The 21,188-nt window shown below is 43.0% G+C and overlaps 1 pseudogene; it reads left to right on the top strand.

Annotated features, from left to right (window-relative positions):
* The window catches only part of LOC149154835 (laccase-17-like), a 34,416-nt pseudogene extending 13,451 nt beyond the window's left edge, over positions 1 to 20,965 (top strand).
* Positions 20,966 to 21,188: the final 223 nt, after the last annotated feature.

Raw genomic sequence — 21,188 nt, 5'->3', positions numbered from 1 at the left:
GACATGTGCATATGCCACACAACCAAAGACTCTCATGTGAGTGACACTATGCTTTCTTCCACTCCATGCCTCTTCTGGATGCTTTTGGTTGGACATCTATTCAAGATATACGCTGCACATGTGACAGCTTCAACCCAATAATCATTTGGAAAATGCTTTGCCTTCAACATACTCCTTGCCATTTCCATAATGATCCTATTCTTCCTTTCCACCACACCATTTTCCTGAGGTGTATATATTGTTGTAAATTTCTTGTGAATTTCATGTTCCCTAAAAAAACGTAGGAAATTATTTGAGATGTATTTTCCACCTCTGTCAATCCTGACGATTTTGATGTAGTGTCCACTTTTCTTCTCAACAAGAGCTTTGTATTAGCAAAAGCACTCAAACACTTCACTTTTCTATTTGAGGAGATAGACTCATGTCTTCCTTGTGTAGTCATCTATGAAGATCAATAAATAGTGGTTGCCACTAATTGATGGTGTCTGCATTGGTCCACATAAATCTGAGTGGACAATCTCCAAAGGTGTCTTTGCCCTTACTGGATTCCTTGCTGGAAATGTCTCTCTATGTTGCTTGCCTAAGATACATCCTTCACATAAGCTGTCTAGTTTTTCTATTAGTGGTAATCCCTTCACCATGCCTTTCCTATGTAGCAAATTCAAACCTCCAAAGTTGAGACGTCCAAATCTCAAATGCCATAACCAATTTTCATCTTTGACCTCTGCTTGATATTTCATTTGTGTGACAATTGCATCTTTTCTTCTATCATCTTGTGAGTTCATTGATAATTTTTGGGAATTGGATCCCCAAAGAACAGTTTTGGGGCTAAAATCCCATGTTTTGGGTCAAATTTTGTAATAAAATAGTAAAGTCTCTGCATTTTGTGGTTGCAAAGCGCGAAGGTGTCATGAGTCATAAAGGGTTGTCCACCCTTAGTTTTGTAAAGTAAAGTCAGTTGTAATTGTATAAAAAGGAGCTAAGTAAGTAAGCTCTAAGTAGAGAAATAATCGCTAAGATAGTGATAGCTCTGAAGTAAGAAGTCTAAGTTTCAGGTCATAACATAGGTAGAGGCTCTGCAGCTGAGTGCGTAGAGGTCTAAGGTGGAAGTCCACAGCTAAGTGCATAGACCCCTGCAGCTATGTGCGCAGGGTGGATAGAGTCTGTAATCACTTGGAAGATATCAATAAAGAGAAGTATTCTGCAAATTTTGTGTCTTTGTTCCTATTAATGCATCTTGACATGTTATGTATGAATTTCATTTATAATGCTTATATGATGCGTGAATGTATGTAATTATGTTGGTTAAGTGAATGCAAGTAAGAACATTTGTTTATGCGGTGCTAACTATGATTGTCTAATAAGATAAGTAAGACACTTAAAATAGTTTGGGAATCTGCACAGTACGCTGCCATAGCAGTGTGAATGTACCTGAGCCGCAGGTTAAGGCTATGCAAAGGTCAATTGTACCCTTTCATGAAGGTACTGAAGGGTGAAATAGAGGGTTAATATAGCAAGCCCTAGAACTAAGTAACTTGCGTGAAGGTAGGAATAAAATGAATAAACTGACATAATGACCATCTCAGGGTCCAGAAACTTGGATCCAGCATCCCCCCATACTATTTTGGGTGAGACTTTGCTCCACACTCCACAGGCTGATGCCAAAAGGGCTAGTGGTGTAGGGATTTGTTTGGCTAACTAACGCTGAACCTGGGTCCAGCCCCCACAAGCCAACAAATGGTTCCGTTTCCGGGACCAGAATCTGCATAAGAAATGTGCGATGTCGTATCACTGGAATCCAACTAAAAAAGATATCGGAGACTAGTTGGATAGGAAGATCCACGAATTCACGGCGCAGGAGAACAGAAACCCACGACTGAAAAAGGAACAGTGGCTGGACAAGTACCTATAGATAGAGATCCATGAGATATTTTTCTTCTCCTTTCCATTTGAGCTATACAAATGGATCGCGAAGCTAGCAAATAGCCAAGGGAGGTGGGGACTTGACAGTCCTATTGTTTGGACCCCGGAGCTAGTACAAAGATTGGAAGCATCCGAGGATAAGATCGCCCATGATGTCGATCATTGGCTCGATCACATCATAGGAGGATTTGTAACTGAATTCGCGATCGATACCTCAGTCAGCTATAGCAAGGCAGAGCAGCGCTTTTTCAAAGGTTTGCGAGGTAAGTACTTGAAATATTTGAATACCTAGATTAAAATGTTATTGTGTGAAAAACGGGTTATGCAACTACCTTGATGTTCAGGACTAGCAAAGCGGAAAAACTTACAGAAATGAAGGGAGAAAGGGTTTTGAATATAGCCCATTAATTTCACCTGCCTGAGGTGATGAAGAAGGAGTAGCGCAGGTTTCTCTGCGAAGTGTTATTCAATTAATAAGACAAGGATTCTCATGACTGCTACCTTCACCCACACCACCTCCAACTTCACCACCATCACCTGTGATTTGACCCGTACCACCTCCACCTCCATCGCAGTTCAGTATGGAAAATTCAATGAAGCTCCCTTTGTTCAAAGGCTTGGGAAATGAGGACTCGGACCAATTTTGGTTCATCGTGAAAGCTATATGGGAAGCTCAGGGTGTTACAGATGATCACATGAAGAAGGCAACACTGGTTAGTTCTTTTCAGGATCACGCACTAACTTCATACATCAAGTACTCTAATGATAACCCAAATGCTAGAGTGGTAGACATCCAGACTGTGCTGAACAAAGAATTCAGTAGGCCTAAATTTGAAGCACAGTCTATTGTGGGGTTCAAGGAAATCACGATGCAACAAGACGAGACACCTTGGGAATTAGATCAAAGGTTGAAGTGTAAACTCTGTGAAGCTAATATGAACTTAATAGAATGACAACATCACAAGTGGTTTGCGGCTTTGCTCGTGCCACACCTAAGGGTTGCGCTGTCACAATAGAAGATAATGACTCAAGGAGAAGCCTTGTAGATTGCCATGAGACTGCATGAAACACCGATACAAGATCAAAATCGCGGGGTTCAATAGATCCTTGTGAAGTTGAAAAATCCTTTCCTTGAGATGCAAAGTTTGAAGCAAGACAGAACAGTTCAACCAGAGGTGCATGAAGAGGTATCGTGCCTGAAATGCAAGGGTCAGGGGCATGACAAAGACCATTGCCCAGCCTTTGTGAACTGCATTGCCGGAGGGGGACCAATGCCTTTGAGATTAGAATCTTAAGCAAAACTGAGCACGGGGCCTGCATTGTGGTGTGCTATATGTCAGGTAGCAGGAAAACATGCCACGGATAACTGTCATTTGCTGCAAAAGTTTGTACAGACACCACAACAACTGTTCTACAAATTTTGTAGGTCAATAGGGCATGATGAGCGTAATTCAAAAGTTATGAATTGATATGGATAGAACTCCTGCCTATATGGTTTAGGCAGAAACGTGGCCCCCTCACCATAGCGGGGGGATGGTGCGGACAGGCTTTCAAAGGCACAGACGAGGCCGAGGTGGAGGAGGACCTGACAGAGGTCAGGGACAGCTGATATGTTACAATTACGGAGGACTGGGACACTATGCCTATGATTGCACTAACCCAACATGCTCGTCGTGAAAATACTGCACTCTGTTTGATCATGAAACGAAAGGCTATCTTACGCTAATAACAAGGATACGTGACAAAGGGGAGCTACCACCTCAGCCGACTCAAAACTTGCAAATGATGAGGTTTGAGTCGTGCGAAGTGGATCTGGATGTGAATATAGTGCTCCGAAGTGGAATCACAATAGGAGATGACAAGGGGAAACAGCATGAAGATAATACATGGGTTCGCAAGGCTCCAGTGAAGGAGGTTGAGTTCGATCTGGAGCGCAGAAGTGAAACATTCATGGAAGCGAAGAAGAGCTCCGCTGAGGCCTCCACCTCAGGAAGCAAGGATAAGCCTGATCAGGAGATGGACCCTTCTATGCTTAAAAATTTCCTAGAGACCTGCATGAAGTTACTATGCGATAGTAAGGCTGTGAAGGGGTTACAAGAGCTCATAAACAGATGCCCAGAAACACTCCGGGTGAGCCGCACGTAGTACAGAAGATTGGTAAGCATAAAACAAGGACGGGAGAGGAGATGAGGCTGACCGTGCAAATAGGAGAGTATGAAATGGATCAGGTTATTTTGGACCTGGGGTCAGACGCAAACGTTCTAACGAAGAAAACTTGGGAGCGGATGGGGATACCTGCACTACAATGGTATCTGATTTAGCTAAGGATGGCGAATCAACAGAAGATTATCCCCATGGGGTGCCTGAAGGGAGTGACTGTGGATATTGAAGGTGCGAGCACACTGGCTGACTTTGAAGTAATATAAATTGTGGATGATAGCAACCCCTATCCTACTCTCCTTGGCATTGATTGGGCTACTGATATGAATGCAGTAGTCAATCTAAAGAAGTGAAAAATGATATTTGAGAAGAAATCGCTCCACGTCATAGTACCCCTAGATATTGCTAAAGGATCGCGTTATATTGAACCAGCCCGTGATTATGAGAGTGATGACAATCTGGACTGTATCTATAAGATAATAACGTGAGACCAATATTGGGTAAATCCAATAGCAGATGGACGAATTACATGGGATCACGAGAGTTCCTGCACCTCAAACTCTAAAGAAGAATTAAAGTGTTGGCAGAATCGGTTACATGAAGTAACTACACTGAGCTGTAACATGATGACTCGGTCGTTGCGCTGTGTCGTCAAAGGTAAGAAACCTACCCACTTATGATGGCCTAAATGATGTAGATATCTTTTTGGATGCATTTTAGAGGGAGGTACCAGAAAAGCAGTGCTTCCAGGCGTTGGACTAGGCACTGCGCGCTATGCCCACAAGATGGTGGGGTACGCACAAGGGAAGCTTTGATGATTGGCGCAAGTGTAGAAGGATGACTAGAACATGCTTTGGGAAGCTGAGGGTACGAATGACAAAAAATTATGATGGGTAGGATGACCCACACGCACACTTGGCTAAATGGGCTCAATCTTATGGGAAGAAGCCCTAACCTGAATGGGTGCACTCGTTCTGTCACACCCCAGTCGTCATCCCAATGAATTAGTATGTAGAAATAGAGCAATGAATGGGATATTTTGCACTAGGGATTCATAACGAAACTTAGCTTTGAAGACATGTTTGACTATATTGATGAGGCACTACAAGAGGTGAAAGGAACAATCTTTAAGATACCATAGGATCCTTTGGACCCGATTCAGCTTGATTGGACCACTTAGTTGAGTCACGCGCTGGAATACTGTAATGTAACCGCAAAAGAAGAGGATGAGGATCTGTGAAAGATTAACATCCTTGAAACAAAAGGTCACCGCGAGGTTGAAGGACCACAGATCGAGAATCCTGATATAACTGCGCCACTGAAAACGAAACAAGTAAATATTGGCATGGAGGCAGAGCCCAATTTCGCGAAGATTGGAGATTACTGGGATGATGCGACGGTAGATATGGTTGCTGAATTGCTCCGTGAATACCAGGATTTACTGCCTACCAAGTTTACAGATCTAAAAGGGATAATCAAGGACCTAGGTGTCATGAAGATCACGTTGAAGCCCGACGCAAAGCCGATTAAGAAAAGACCTTACAGTCTCAATCTGAAGTATAAGGAGAAGATCCACTTAGAGCTAGACAAGATGCTCACGGAAGGCATCATTGAGCATGTGGAAGAATATGACTAGGTAAGCCCAATGGTGGTATAGGAGAAGAAGCAGAAGGATGAAACAAGGATATGCATGGATCTTAGAACGCTGAATGACACTTGCATACATTATCCTTTCCCAACTCCATTCACTGATGAAGTGTTGGACAATGTAGGTGGCCAGGAAGCATATTCCTTCACTGATGGGTCCTCTAGGTACCATTAGTGTTGGGTTGTGCTATATTCTTTCCACGACTAGCCCACGTAGTTAACTGAGGGGTTAGAGAGGGGGCGGAGCCCCCTTTCGTTGCGTTGATTGTGTAGCGAAGGGGGGTCACAGGGGGTTTGAAGGGCACCTGTAGCCCCACTTTATGGGGTCCGGGACAACGCCCCAGAAAATTTTGACTTTGGACCCTATGTTAGGTTGGGTGGACCCACCTATGGTTTTGTGCATGATTTTCACACATGTTTTTTGGATGCGATGGTTTTCAGTCCATGGTATTGGATGCTTCGGCATGTATAAATATGTATTATAACATTGAAAGGAACATAATGAAAAATCAAGTTGGTAGTCCCAGTTTTGGGATCCAGGGGAAAATCTCTGTGTATATGTGTTTTATGTGTTTTGCTCTCGCATTATTTATTTTCTGTGTTTTAGAATTCGTATGCATGTAATTTCTGTACGGGGTTAGAACCTACATTTGGTATCAGAGTAGATTTGGCTTCAAGGGGACACCTTTATTGCTGAGGGGTTTCGCTCGGGCTTGTGGTAGACCCTGTTCAGTGGGAGATCTGCGAGATCAATTCTAGTGGTGAAAGAAGATGGCGAGCAGTGGAAAGATAGAGATCGAGAAATTTAATGGTCAGATTTTTGAGTTGTGGAAACTCAAGAAGGAGGATTTGTTGGTGTATAAATATCAGTGGATCACAGTAGATCTTGGTACTAAACCAACGAGAGTGTCTGATGAAGAATGTAAGAAGTTGGATCAGAAGGCAAAGAGCACAATACGATTGTGTGTCTCAAATTCAGTATTGCTGAATGTATTAGGGGAAGCTATAGCAAAGGCTTTGTGGGACAAGTTAGGGACTTTGTACCAATCTAAGTCTCTGGTGAATAAACTGTTCCTATGGAAAAAGCTATATAACTTGAGGATAAAAGATGGAGACTCGGTGACAGAGCATCTGAACGCATTTAATACTGTGGTAAGTCAGATAGCATCTATTGATATTAAAATTTTAGATGAAGATAAGTGCATCAGTTTGTTGTGTTCTCTACCAGATTTGTGGGATAGTCTGGTTATTGCAATAGGTAGCAATGCAACTGCCTTGTAGTTTGATGAAATAGTCTCAGCCTTGTTCATGGAGGAGATGAGACAGAAAAATATGGAGAGCCAAAATGGTGATGCCTTGTCTGTACGAGGACGGTCCCATAACAGAAACAAAAATAAGACATCAAGTGGGAGATCTAAATCTCCAGGAAAACCTGTAAAGGTGGTGTGATGGAAATGTGGAAAGGAAGGCCATTTCAAAAGGGACTGTAAATCTAAAGCACCTGACAAAGGAAAGGGATCTGATGAGGCTTCTTCTGCGGAGGCGAAAACCACCTCAGATGAAGGTGGGGATGTGTACTTGGCTTCTTCAAGTACACATGTAGATCATGAGGCATGGTTGATTGACTCAGGTGCATCCCTTCATTTCACTCCCCATAGAGAGTGGTTCTGTGAGTATGAGAAATATGATGGTGGTGATGTCTTCTTAGGGGATGACAGGAAGGCTAGCATCATTGTTCGCCGAAAAGTAAAGTTGAAGTTGCAAGGTGGAAGGATTAGAACGCTTCCAGGTGTTCTACATATTCCTGCATTAGCCATAAATCTGATTTCTATTAGCAAGCTGGATGATGCAGCTATAAAAATAGTGTTCGAGAAGGATACCTGCAAGATGGTTCAGGGAGCACTAGTATTGATGCGGGGAGTTGGGATTGGAATTCTGTACAAGCTACAAGGTAGCATTGTTGTTGATGGGTGCAACAGTTCTGTGGTTCCTGAAAGTAGAGCAGAAAATCTAGTGGTCTCTGGAGAAAATACCATGATGTGGCATCAAAGGTTTGGACATATTGGAGAGAAGGGCCTTCGAATACTTCATGGTAAAGGTATGGTAGAAGGTATGAGTAATAGCTCTCTGGATTTTGATTTCTGTGAAAATTGTGTATACGGGAAGCAGAATCAGGTGAGTTTCCCCTCTGGTGGTAAGAGGGCGAAACATATATTAGAGCTTGTGCACAGTGATGTGTTTGGACCTGTGAAGGTTCCATCACTGGGTAAGTCTGTGTACTATGTATCATTTATAGATGACTTCTCACGGAATACATGGATATATTTCCTTTAGAAGAAAACTGAAGTCTTTGACAGGTGTAAAGAATTTAAGGCTCTGGTGGAAAACCAGACAGAAAAGAAGATAAAGGTGCTGAGGATAGATAACGGTGGAGAGTTTTGCAGTAAGGAATTTGAAGAATTCTGTAAGAAGTGTGGTATAGCATGACAGAAGACTACTCCATATACACCTCAGCAAAATAGAGTTGCAGAAAGAATGAATAAGACATTGATGGAAAGGGCAAGAAGCATGCTCAGTGGTGCCGGGTTAGGACAGGAATTTTGTGCAGAGGTGGTGGATACTGCATGTTACCTGGTCAACAGGTCACCTTCATCAGCGTTGGAGGATAAGACTCCACAAGAGGTATGGACTGGTAAGAAACCCTCTCTTTCACATCTGAGGGTATTTGGATGTGATGCATATGTACATGTTCCAAAGGAGAAAAGAACAAAGTTAGATAGTAAATCTGAAAAGTGCATATTTATTGGGTGTAAGGATGGTTTAAAGGGTTATAAGCTTTGGAACCCAGTAACAAGGAAGGTTATGTACAACTGAGATGTGGTGTTTAGAGAGGTGAAAGATGTTATTAAACATAAAGTCCAACCAAAGGAACCTAAGAAGATAGAGTTTGAGCTAAAGGAGGAAGAATCACTCTACAACATAGGAGGAATCAGAAGATGAAGAGCCACAAACTCTGGCTATGAAAAGATCAGTTCAAGAGAGAAGTCAGCCAGAAAGGTATAGTCCATTTGATTTCTGTTCAAATTTTTCTTTGTCTGTTACCGATGATGATCCCAGAACTGTGAAGGAAGCAGTGGATTCCGAGGATGGAAACTCTGGAAAGAAGCCATGGTTGATGAAATGACATCTTTGCACAAAAATGAGGCTTGGGATCTGGTGGAGTTGCCGGCTGGAAGGAAACCCATTGGTAGCAAATGGGTGTTCAAAAAGAAGACAAATGCAGAAGGAAAAGTGGAGAAATATAAAGCTCGGTTGGTAGCAAAAGGTTATTTCTAGGTGTCGGGAATTGATTTTGGTAATATTTTTTCTCTTGTTGCCAAGGGAACTTCTATTAGATTACTTTTATCTGTTGGTGCTGCTTTTGATTTTGAGGTAGAACAGATGTATGTGAAGACAACATTTCTTCACGGGGATCTAGAAGAGGAAATCTACATGAAGCAACCTGAAGGCTTTTCGGTGAAGGGTAAGAAAGAACTGGTATGCAAGTTAAAGAAGTCTCTGTATGGGTTAAAACAGTCACCAAGGACGTGGTATCAGAAATTTGATACATTTATACGGGGACTTGGCTTCACCAGAAGCAAAGTAGATCACTGTGTGTATTTTAAATTAATTGGTGACCGTGTTATTTATCTAGTCTTGTATGTGGATGATATGTTGTTGGTTGGAAATGACAAAGAAGTTATCCAGGATTTGAAGACCCAATTGTCCTCCAAATTCGACATGAAATATATTGGTGTTGCAAACTATATTTTGGGCTTGGAAATTAAAAGAGATCGGGCAAAGAGGAAGCTCTGGTTAAATCAGAGGAAGTATGTCGAGACAATACTGCAGAGGTTTAATATGCAAGATAGTAAACCGGTGAAGGTTCCTATTCATGTAGGTGTGAGGTTATTTGCTGAACAGTGTCCCAAGACACAAGAAGAGGAAGAGGACATGTCCCATGTTCCATATGCAAGTGTAGCTGGTATCCTGATGTATGCAATGGTCTGTACTAGACCAGACATTGCACATGTAGTGGGAGTATTGAGCAGCTTTATATCAAAACCAGGGAAGGAGCATTGGACAGCAGTGAAGCGGGTTTTCAGGTATTTGCGTGGCACTAGTGATTATGGTTTGTGCTACCAAGGAAGACCAGGATTGGAAAGAGTGTTGGATATTCGTGGCTTTGTTGATGTAGATTGGGCTGGAGAGAAGATCTACAAGTGGATATGTGTTTAACCTATTTGGAGGTGTAGTCAGTTGGATGAGTAAGATACAATCTGTAGTGGCACTATCAATTATAGAGGCATAATACATGGCAGCCACTCATGCAAGCAAGGAAGCAGTTTGGTTGCAGAGATTGTGTTCGAGTATGGGGTTAGTACAGGAAGCCATAAGGATAAATTGTGACAGCCAAAGTGCAATTTTCTTGGCAAAGAACCCCGCATATCATTCAAAGACAAAGCACATTGATGTTCAGTATCACTTTGTGAGGGATATGATAGAAGACAAAAAGGTGTTGTTGGTAAAGGTGGACACTTTGAAGAATACTGCAGATGCATTGACAAAATCTGTGAGCTCTGAGAAATTCTCTTGGTGTAGAGAGACAATGGGAATTTTAGGGCTGGAAAAATGACTATCTCTCTTGTGGCCCCCTGTGGAAAGAAAACAACAAATGGGAGAATGTTGGGTTGTGTTATATTCTTTCCACGACTAGCCCACGTAGTTAACTGAGGGGTTAGAGAGGGGGCGGAGCCCCTTTTCGTTGCGCTGATTGCGTAGCGAGGGGGGTCATAGGGGGTTTGAAGGGCACCCGTAACCCCACTTTATGGGGTCCGCGGTAGTGCCCTGGAAAATTTTGGTTTTGGACCCTATGTTAGGTTGGGTGGACCCACCTATGGTTTTGCGCATGATTTTCGCACATGTTTTTTGGACACGATGGTTTTCGGTCCATGGTAGTGGATGCTTCAGCATGTATAAATATGTATTATAACATTGAAGGGAACATAATGAAAAATCAAGTCGGTAGTCTCAGTTTTGGAATCCAAGGGAAAATCTCTGTGTATATGTGCTTTATGTGTTTTGCTCTTGCATTATTTATTTTCTGTGTTTTAGAATTCGTATGCAGGTAATTTCTATACGGGGTTAAAACCTATAATCATATCAAAATCACACCGGAGGATAGGAGCAAGATGACCTTCGCGACTAAGTGGGGATGTTCTTAGTACACTGTAATGTCGTTTGGATTGAAGAATGCACCTGCGATTTTTTCGCGCGTAGTTGTTGCTACGTTCAAGGAATTTATTCATAAGTTCCTAGAGGTATACTTTGATGACTGGACTGTGTTTGGGCTGGTGAAATGCCATGTTTCCAGTTTACGCCTAATGCTAGATACTTGTCGAAGATACCAGATCGCACTCAATCTGAAGAAGTGCCTATTTTGTGTTCCTTTTGGGACCCTGCTAGGTCATGTGGTTTGCAGGTAGGGACTGATGGTATATCCCACGAAGATCATGATGATACTAAACTTGGAAGCGCCGAGGAGTGTGAAATAGCTGCGCGCTACCCTAGGACATACAAGATATTATAGAAAGTTTATCAAAGGTTATGCCCAAATCACCGTGCCTATGGAGAAGTTATTGAAGAAGGATGTCACATTATGTTGGAACGAGGACTGTAAGAAGATCTTGGATGTATTGAAAGAAAAGATGGTCACCGTGCCGATTTTAGTCTTCCTGGATTGGAAGGAGTTTCATGTACATGTTGACACATCATGTATAGTGTTGGGATTAGTACTAACACATGCTGGTGGAGGAGACTTGGACCATCCTATCACTTGTGCAAGCAGAAGGTTATCCAAGGTGGAGAAGAACTATTCCACCATAGAGCGCGAAGGGTTAGCCATGGTATATGCGCTGCAGAAGTTTAGGCACTACTTGTTGGGTGGCCATTTTAAGATGTATATAGATCACTCTGCGATGAAATACTTGGTCAATAAGCCTTTGTTGGGGGGAGAATCTGTAGGTGGTTGTTATTGTTCCAAGAGTATGATTTTGAAGTTATTGTGAAGCCTAGATGACCGAACGCGGGACCAGACCGTCTGTTGTGCATCGAAATAGGGGAAGAGCCCACTAAGTTGGAAGAAGTATTGGCTGCCACGCAACTATTTGCAGTGTGCGTCACGGATGGTCATTTTGAGGATAGCATACACTTCCTAATGACAGGGATTGCCCCGGAAGGATACACCGTGTAGCAGAAGAAGGAATTAGTGGTGCGCGCGGTAAATTTTTCTGTCATTGCAAGCCATTTGTACAAAATGGGGTCTGATGAGATATTGCGATGATATGTACCAAAGTTCGAAAAAAGAAGCATCTTCGCGGACGCTCATGGGGGCACCGTGAGAGGACATTATGCAGGGAGAGTGACCGCATAGAAGATTCTATGTGCAGGGTTGTGGTGGCCAACCCTCCATCAAGACTCAAAAGCGTATTGCAAAGCATGTGATGTGTGTTAAAGGACTAGTAGGACATCACGGAGGGATGAGATGACTTTCAATCCACAGATGACATTGCAACCCTTTGAGAAATTGGCGATAGATTTTGTGGGACCCATTCAGCCCCAAGGAAAGACGGGAGAGATGTACATTATCATTCTGATGGAGTATTTGACTCATTGGGCAAAGGCAGAGCCTGTGAAGGATTGCACAGGCGCGATTGCTGCAAAGTTCCTCTTTGAGTATGTACTGATGTGACTTGGCTGTCTAAAGATCTTGATGAGTGATCGTGGTACGCACTTTTTGAATGAGACAATAAGCATGTTAATGGAGGAATTTTAGGTCTATCACTAAAAGAGCACGCCTTATCACCCGTAGGCTAATGGGACGATGGAAGCATTCAATAAAGTGCTGGAGAATGTGCTGACCAAGATTTTCAACGCTCAGCAAAGTGATTGGGACCTACGCATACCTGTAGTACTATGGGCTTATCGGACGACATGTAAAAAGTTGAATGGACAAACTCCCTTTAGGCTTGTCTATGGTGTTGAAGCGGTAGTGCCTATGGAATATATTTTGCCTAGTCTGCGCATAGCGCGCTCACGAGTATGATGGATCGCAGAGCCTTGGAGGAAAGGCTCGCACAACTGGATGAGCTTGAGGAAGAGAGATTTCTAGCTGGATTTCACCAACAGGTCCAAAAGCAGTGCAAAAAAGCATGGCATGATCAACACATTAAGTTGCGCACCTTTAAGGTAAATGACTTGGTTTTGTTATATGACAATAAGTTTGATAAATTTCTAGGGAAATTCAGAATGCGTTGGTTAAGGCCATATGTCATTAAGGAGATCACTAACGGAGGGGCAGTTCAGTTAGTCAAATTGAATGGGGAACCCTTCCTCAGAAAGGTGAATGGCAGTCGGTTGAAGCCATACACCGGTGGTTTGATCATGTGACTAGATGAAGATAGCACAGTCTTAGCACTCTAGCTAGCTGAAAGGAGGTGCGGGATTATAAATTACATTGCTCAGGTTGGGGAGCTACGCGATCGAAGGATTGTGCGAAGCAAGGAAGTGTCATAGGGTTCACGGCAGTGCGAAGGGAGCTTTGCTACTCAGGGATAAATTGTGCAGATCAGCGGGAAAGTGACCGTTAAAGTCACTGTTCATGGTTTGACAGAAAAAATGTGGCCAAATGGAGTGGGCAGCCAACATTTAAGACGAAATTTATTGCCTAGATCTTTGAAAATTTGCCACCAATCCGGCATTAATGAATTGAATTTGTAGGGAACGGTCGGATTTGAATTCAAAATTCACTATAAATTACAAGTGGATGTCCAGCGAAAAACACTTGGCATTTTAAGAATTGAGTTGTTGAGCTCTCAGGCACACATGAACTGAGAATTATTCGAGGCTTTGAAGGAGACTCCAACATTTGCAAACTTACCAGAGACATTGCGAGCACTGTTAGAAAGCGTTATGTCGGCACCCACAAAAGCTATAGACACAGAATAAGTAGAGGAGTCGGTGTCGAAAGTTGAGATGGAGGTAGAAGTAGCTGCTCCAGAGGTTGTCGAGGTACTAGCTGAAGTCCCTAAATCACCGAGAATGCCGAGACCAAAGCTGACCCCAACCAAGGAGACCATGAAGGATAAAAAGGGCAAGAATCTTGCCATACTGGTGTGCGCATCGCCACGAAGAAACCCATCGAAGCCCACCACATAGGAGAAGGGCAAAACCATAAATTTAGAGCTAGAGGAGGAAGAAATTGAATACATCCCGATGGATGAGGAGGATGTGGGAGTTGAAGTGGAGGAGGTTGAAGCCCAGGGTGCTGACCCTATTACTCGGTTGCCTAAGTATGTCCCTCCATGCAAGGCCAAGATCAAGGTGTCGAAAGACATCGATGAGAGAAATACCCCCTTGTAAACCCCTCTGCTGCCAGATGAGATCGTTTTCGAAGGACCACGCTTGGGGTGGGTTCCTTTATTGAAACTTGAAGACTGGGACTTGGCCGACCATGATAAGTTCCTACACATGGTGATTGAGCAGTTGATGTGCCACATCATTGATACAAACATCGGAATGACTACATTGGAGCCGCGGAGGTGGCTCAGAGGAGTAGACAAGGTAGGGTTTCTCAACTTGCTTTGGGTTCCACATTACAATCGCACCCCAGTGATAGTATTGGTCATCAAGTAGCTGTTGTGCTTGGTGCATGATGAGTGTCTGTGGCTGGAGGAGCCAATATCCATCACGGATACATTGATTCATAGGATAACGTGGTTGCCATATATAGGAGAGAATCTAGCCATGATATTTGGCAGAAAAGGTGGTGATCAGGCCCTTGCAGAGTCTATAAAAGAAAAGTTTAAATTGGTGAAGAAGCCACATGGATATGCTATATCCAGCATCTACAACCCTGTTGTAAAGGTAGCTACACAGATCTTAGCAGGGAATGTGATAAGGAAGTGTCGCGTCGATGAGATGCCAACACTTAGCATTGCGCTAGCAGCCCAGTGCATCGAAGGAGTCTAGTTCAACTGGTCGGACTACCTTCGTGGCCAGTTCTTAGCAAACTTCCACAAAGCGTAGGAGCTCAGCAAGACGTTCCACAATGCGTGGCTCTTGCTGTCAATTGTGCTGTTAGCATGGGAGCTGCCAGATGACAGTTAATTCCCTTCAGTCGCGCCAGACCTACCGGAAGCAATGAAGCATGCTTCGCTGTGGGCAACCGATGATACGCATGGAGTCAAGGACAACAAGATCTTGTGGATCTTGATGGAGATGAACATCCGCATGGCCATCAATCACAAACCGTAATTGTCGCCTATGGTGCTACGCAGAATTTAAAGCAGACTTTCATCATGTATCCATCAGGGCATGGAAGGACCCTGCACAAAAATGGTACGACTTGCCTTACCTGGCAACGGATGATGCCATTGATGCAGTACTTGATCAATGGCTGGCAGAGTGGCGTGCTACAACAGACTTGGCAGTGGGAGGGAGCAAGTCTGCTGCATAGAGGAAGAAGGAGGAGGCCAAGCTAAAGATGACTCAACTGGCTGAAAAGAGAAAGAAGGAGGCCACTGACAAGGCCCAGGTAGAGCGCGAGGCCGTGCAACAAACAATAAAGCAAATAGGTGGGATAGAGCGAGGCTCTGACAAAGGTGCGAGGTCACCTTCACCTGAGACAGAGGAGGAGATGGACGAACAGACCGAACAACATGATGTAGACCCACAAGAGACGTCCATCCGCATCAAGCGTCCAAGGGAGCAGGAGAAAGGAGGGTTCAAGAAGAAATCAAAATCTACCAAGACATCACTAGACCTAATCACCCTCACAAAGGGCGATTTGCATGATATCGGTGACACAGTGAGGGATGTCCGCGGAGGCCCTACAAAAATTTGAGCAGCAACAATAGATAATCTTGGGGGCTATCTAGATAGGCTTGCAGGAGCTGTAGACCTGTGCATCTCAGGCTGGCACTATGTCTACCAGCCTTGCTATCGGCACTTCAGCAGCTACTGAGATGTTGCACGTAAATGCATCCAGCGTGATAGTGTTGCCCGATGGAGCACTGACCACAGAGAATGAGGCTGGCAGACCCACTATCAGTGCCCTAAAGGGAGTAGGGTTGAATCTGGAAACACCCCTGAGTGAAGTGCTCCACCTCTTACAGGATGGAGTGATTTTAGAGCCGAGGGCTCGTGAGCACTACGACCTCTAGGTGATTAGTGAATAGCAGATCAACAATGAGCAGATGGCGCTACAACGAGACTCTGCCATCGTTGTTGTGACTAAGGCGACCACTCAGAACAAACACATTATGTAGGTCGTCGAGGAGGCATGCCGAATGGTCCCAGAGTTGGCCATTCTTGTGGAGGAGCCAGTCAAGGTGCGCATCCGCAAGCTGGCTACGAGGGTGCGCGACATTCGTACTGAGATGGCAAGGGTTCAGTTGGAGTTGAACCTACAAATCACAAAGTTACAGTTGAAGCCCTAGCCTTCAACTCTGCCATAAGTGAAGGAGCAACGAGTGACCACTGTCATAGAAGCAGTAGCAGCAGTGAATAGTGCAGTAGCAGACTACACACAACTTTTTGAGCAGTTGTTTGAGGTCCTGACAAACTTGCAGGAGGACCCTAATGTCCAATGACTAGAGACAAAAGCGCGCGAGCTACAACAACGCTATGATGAGGTTAAGGGCATAATGTGAACCGTCGTGCTGACACAAAGACTAGAAAAGCTGTAGGAGGCCAAGCAACTGAAGGAACAGGTGGATGCAACGCTACACAAGGAAGCAGTGCTAAAGGCAAGATTGAAGCGCTGGCTGGATGAGGCTTACACAGTGACAGGTTCTATTGAAGGAAAGCTTGTGACTCTGCAAGCCACTCAACAAACGCTTCAAGCCAACAGTTCAGGAGCAGTAACTGAGCAGATGGTCGAAGACATGAAGCAGGCAGCCGCACAGTGCACAACTGAGGTTGCGGTCATACAAGTTGAATTGGAAGGTCTTCGCGTAAAGGTCTCTGCACCTGCCGAGTGACTCAAGGGCGAGTCACGATGTTTGTGTTGGGGCTTGTTGGGAATGAGATCCCCCAAGCACAGTTTTGGAGCTAAAAGCCCATGTTTTGGGTCAAATTTTTTAATAAAATAGTAAAGTCTCCGCATTTTGTGGTCGCGAAGCACCAAGGTGTCATGAGTCATAAAGGGTTGTCCGCCCTTAGTTTTGTAAATTAAAGTCATCTGTAAAAGATCTACCCATGGTCCGTGGACCATGGGATTGTATAAAACGGAGCTAAGTAAGCTCTAAGTAGAGAAATAGTTGCTAAGATAGCGATAACTCTGAAGTATGAAATCTAAGTTTCGGGTCATAGCGTAGGTAGAGGCTCTGCAGCTGAGTGCACAGAGGCCTAGAGTGGAAGTACGCAACTGAGTGCACGAACCCCTGCAGCTATTTGCACAGGGTGGATAGAGTCTGTAATCACTTGAAAGATATCAATAAAAAAAAGTATTCTACAAATTCTGTCTTTGTTCCTGTTAATGCATATTGACATGATATGTATGAATTTCATTTATAATGCTTATATGATGCACGAATATATGTAATTATGTTGGTTAAGTGAATGCAAGTAAGAACATCTGTTTACGTAGTGCTAACTATGATTGTCTAATAAGATAAGTAAGACACATAAACTAGTTTAGGAATCTGCACGGTACATTGCCATAGCAGCGTGAAAGTACCTGAGCCGCAGGTTAGGGTTATGTGAAGGACAATTGTACCCTTTTGCGGAGGTACTGAAGGGCAGAATAGAGCGCTAGTCTGGAAAGCCCTAGAACTAAGTAACTTATGCAAAGGCAGGAATGAAAGGAATAAACAGACATCACGACCATCTCAGGGTGCGGAAACTTGGTTCCAGAACCCCCCATACTACTTCGAGTGAGACTTCGGTCTGCTCTCCGTGGGCTGATGCCGAAAGAGCCAGTAGTGTAAGGATTTGTTTGGCTAACTAACGCTGAACCTAGGTCAATCCCCTACAAGCCAACAATAATTGTGCCTGTGCACCTTCTTCCTTCAAATCTGATCTTATATTTAGGGGAAACGTTCTATTTTTTTTCATTTGAACCTTTGCAATCAGCTATCTTCTTGGAGGCCTATCCAAAATTGTGCACACATCATTTTTGAAGAAGCCATTGTAGCTCTTTTGCATGAGTTTTCCAATGCTTATGAGGTTAAGCTTCAGACCGGGGAAAAAGTAAACATCTGAGATGTACTTCTTCTCCCCCTTCTTTGTTAGGATATTAACTCTTCCTTTTCCCATGACAGAGACTTTGCTATCAGTCCCTAATGCCACTTCATATTTCACACTTTCATCTAGATTGGAAAACATTTCTATGTTCCTTGACATGTGGTTGCTACACCAGGAATCTAGATACAATATATCACTTTGTTTTTCTTGTGCTACATTACAAGCTAGGAACATGCTATCATGGTTCTGATTTTCTTTTGTGAAATTTACACTTGGTTTGTTACTAATGTCATATTTCTTCTTTCTACATTCATTTGCATAATGACCATACTTCTTACAGTAATGACATTGGACTTGAGATTTATCATACCTCTGACTTTGAGCTTGATTTTGGCTTGGGCCTTGACTTGGATTTTGATTGCTGCCTCTTCCACTTGAGCTTGAAGGGTTGCTTCTTCCACCTCTCTATGGGCTTCTTTCTCTTCTTCTAGCATATGATCTTCCTCTGCCTCGACTTTGACCAAATGAAACTTGTGTCTTGAAGGCATGCTCCAATGAGGCGGTTGTTGGTCTATTCAGTCCATGTTAATCAGAAATTAGTGATGCATGAAGCTCATCCATTGAGAATTGTGAGAGGTCCAATGTCTCTTCTATGGCCACAACTATGGCATCAAACCTTGCTGGAAAAATTCTCAAAACCTTCTCAACTATTCTTCTTTCCTCAAGTGTCTCACCATGAGACCTGATTTGAGTAACCAGTCCAATTACATATGTAAAAAGTGAGCCTACATTCTCAGACTCTTTCATACAAATTGTTTCAAAATCTCTTCTCAACATTTGTAGTTTTGTTGTCTTGAATTTTGACATGCCTTGGTAGGTTATCTAGAGGGTGTCCCATGCTTCCTTGGACTTCGTTTCTACCGCAACCTTTGGGAAAACACTTTCATGAACTGCTTGAAAAATATAGAACACAGCTTTTGAATCCTTCTTCCTATTGTCCCTCAACAAATCTCTTTCTACTTGAGACAAGGCATTGTATGCTATTGCATCTGCTGGTTCTTGAAAACCATTCTCCACCAAATCCCAAATGTCTGGAGACAAAAATAGGGCCTTCATTGTAATAGCCCAATAATCATAATTATTTTCATTAGACTAAGGTGTTTGAGGATTAGTCAAGATTGTGCTTGAAGTTGCCAGTTCTAAGTGAGAAAAAAATCTTTCTACCTGCTGGTAAATATGCTAAAAAACAATCTGCCCTCAAAACAATTTTCACTGCTAGTAAAAAAAATTGTTTTTACACTAACGGAGTTTAACCCGCTCCGATACCATGTTATAAATTTTTTTGGGGGCAGAGGAGAGGAGTCTAGCTCAAAATTCTATTGCACCAAGACAAATCTTATGAGAATTTAAAACCAAAAGGGTTGTCGTAAATTTACTCATGAATGTTTAAGACCACATCGCAACATAACATACTCTTAATTATAATATAAAACACAGGAATTAATACATTCGGGTGATAAATGGATGCTCCAACTCCAAGTGAAAATACAAAAGACTTAGTGCGACTTACACATCACTGGGTTGCAGAGTAAATGTCTGTAAAACTCCGTAAAAATGTTTTTTCACATGCCCACCAATATTTCCTCCATGATTTTCTCCTCACTACCTCACAGACTCTCACTCTCTAACTTACCTTAACTATGCAAATGACTTTTACATTCATATTTATCTCAATATACAAATTTGAGATTAATACATGACAAAGCAAATAATTAATACGTAACATGGGTGATTTTACATAGTAAATAGTTTTGTGAACTTGCAAGTGTTATGGAGTGTGGACAATAGTTGCAGAGTGAATGCTTTCCCATATTTATTTACCAAACTTCATTAAGTGCCTTAACTTCTCTGTTGTGTTGAGGAATGGTTAGTGCTATACTTTTTTTTAACTTCAATCCTTTTGTCTGCAAACAAAATCACTACCATGTAGTAGTTGACTTGGAAAACTTGGTGTTAGTCAGTGTGTTTAAGGCGATAGTTGAAATTATTATTTCCAACAGTTTCAAATTCATACTCTCCAACTCTGACCTTTAAGCCAACGCTTCCCACTCTAAACCATACCTCATTTTCTACCAAGTTTAGCTAGAAGCTAAGAAGCTTGGCCACACCACAGTTTCCTGCGGCGGTTCCTCAAAGCGTTGATAAACACTTTTTCTTCACCGTTGGTTCGGGATTGATTCCATGTCCCAAAGGGAAGAAATGCCAAGGTCCCAGTGGAACCAAATTCGCAGCCTCCACGAATAACATATCCTTTGTTCTCTCTTCCACTGCGCTTCTTCAAGCCCACTACTTTTGGTATTCAAAAGGAGTATACAAGTTGAATTTCCCGGACAATCCGCTATTTCAATTTAATTACACAGGCACTCCTCCCAGCAACACGCGGAATCTGAACGACGTGAGTCTCAAAGTGGTTCCCTTCAACGCCACCATATAAGTGGTTCTTCAAGATACAAGTCTGGTTGGGCGAGAGAGCCATCACCTCCATCTTCATGGATACGATTTCTTCATAGTCGGGGAGGGCACGGGGACTTACAATCCACTCGCTGACCCTAAACACTTCAATCTGGTGGATCCTCCCCAGAGAAATACCGTTGCAGTTCCCGGTGGAGGTTGGGTGGATATTCAATTCCGAGCTGACAAGCCAGGTAATATTAATTACATTTATCCATTAATCTATTCCTCTCTTACAATCTTCGCCGCGTTGGTAAAATTCTATTGTTCATATCTTTTTTATTTTGATGATTATTGTGTAACTTTTGCACGGGTTTGGTTCATGCATTGTGACTTGGAGGTTCACACGAGCTGGGGATTGAAAATGGCATGGATTGTTCCAGATGGAAAAGCCCCAAATCAATCTCTGCCTCCTCCTCCTTTAGATCTTCCAGCGTAGTAACTCTCAATACACCACCGATGCTTCTACTGACAACTCAAATATGCTGGTATTTATGAAGACATACATTTGCGTGGACTTAATTTAAATTGGTAAAGGTGATAAACAGTGAATTTTCTCAGATCGTGGATAGGAAAGGATCATATATTTGCCTCAACTTGATGACGTGAATGATAACACTGATTTTGTTTGGACTTTCCCATTTTCATGGTTGCAAGCCGCG

The sequence above is a fragment of the Pinus tabuliformis genome, chromosome 9 (genome assembly GCF_031772625.1).
Source record: "Pinus tabuliformis cultivar Carrire ecotype Pingquan chromosome 9, CPIR1, whole genome shotgun sequence".
Classification (NCBI taxonomy): Eukaryota; Viridiplantae; Streptophyta; class Pinopsida; order Pinales; family Pinaceae; genus Pinus; species Pinus tabuliformis.
The sequence above is the reverse complement of the archived record's forward strand: the minus strand, read 5'-3'. Positions and strand labels throughout refer to the sequence as shown.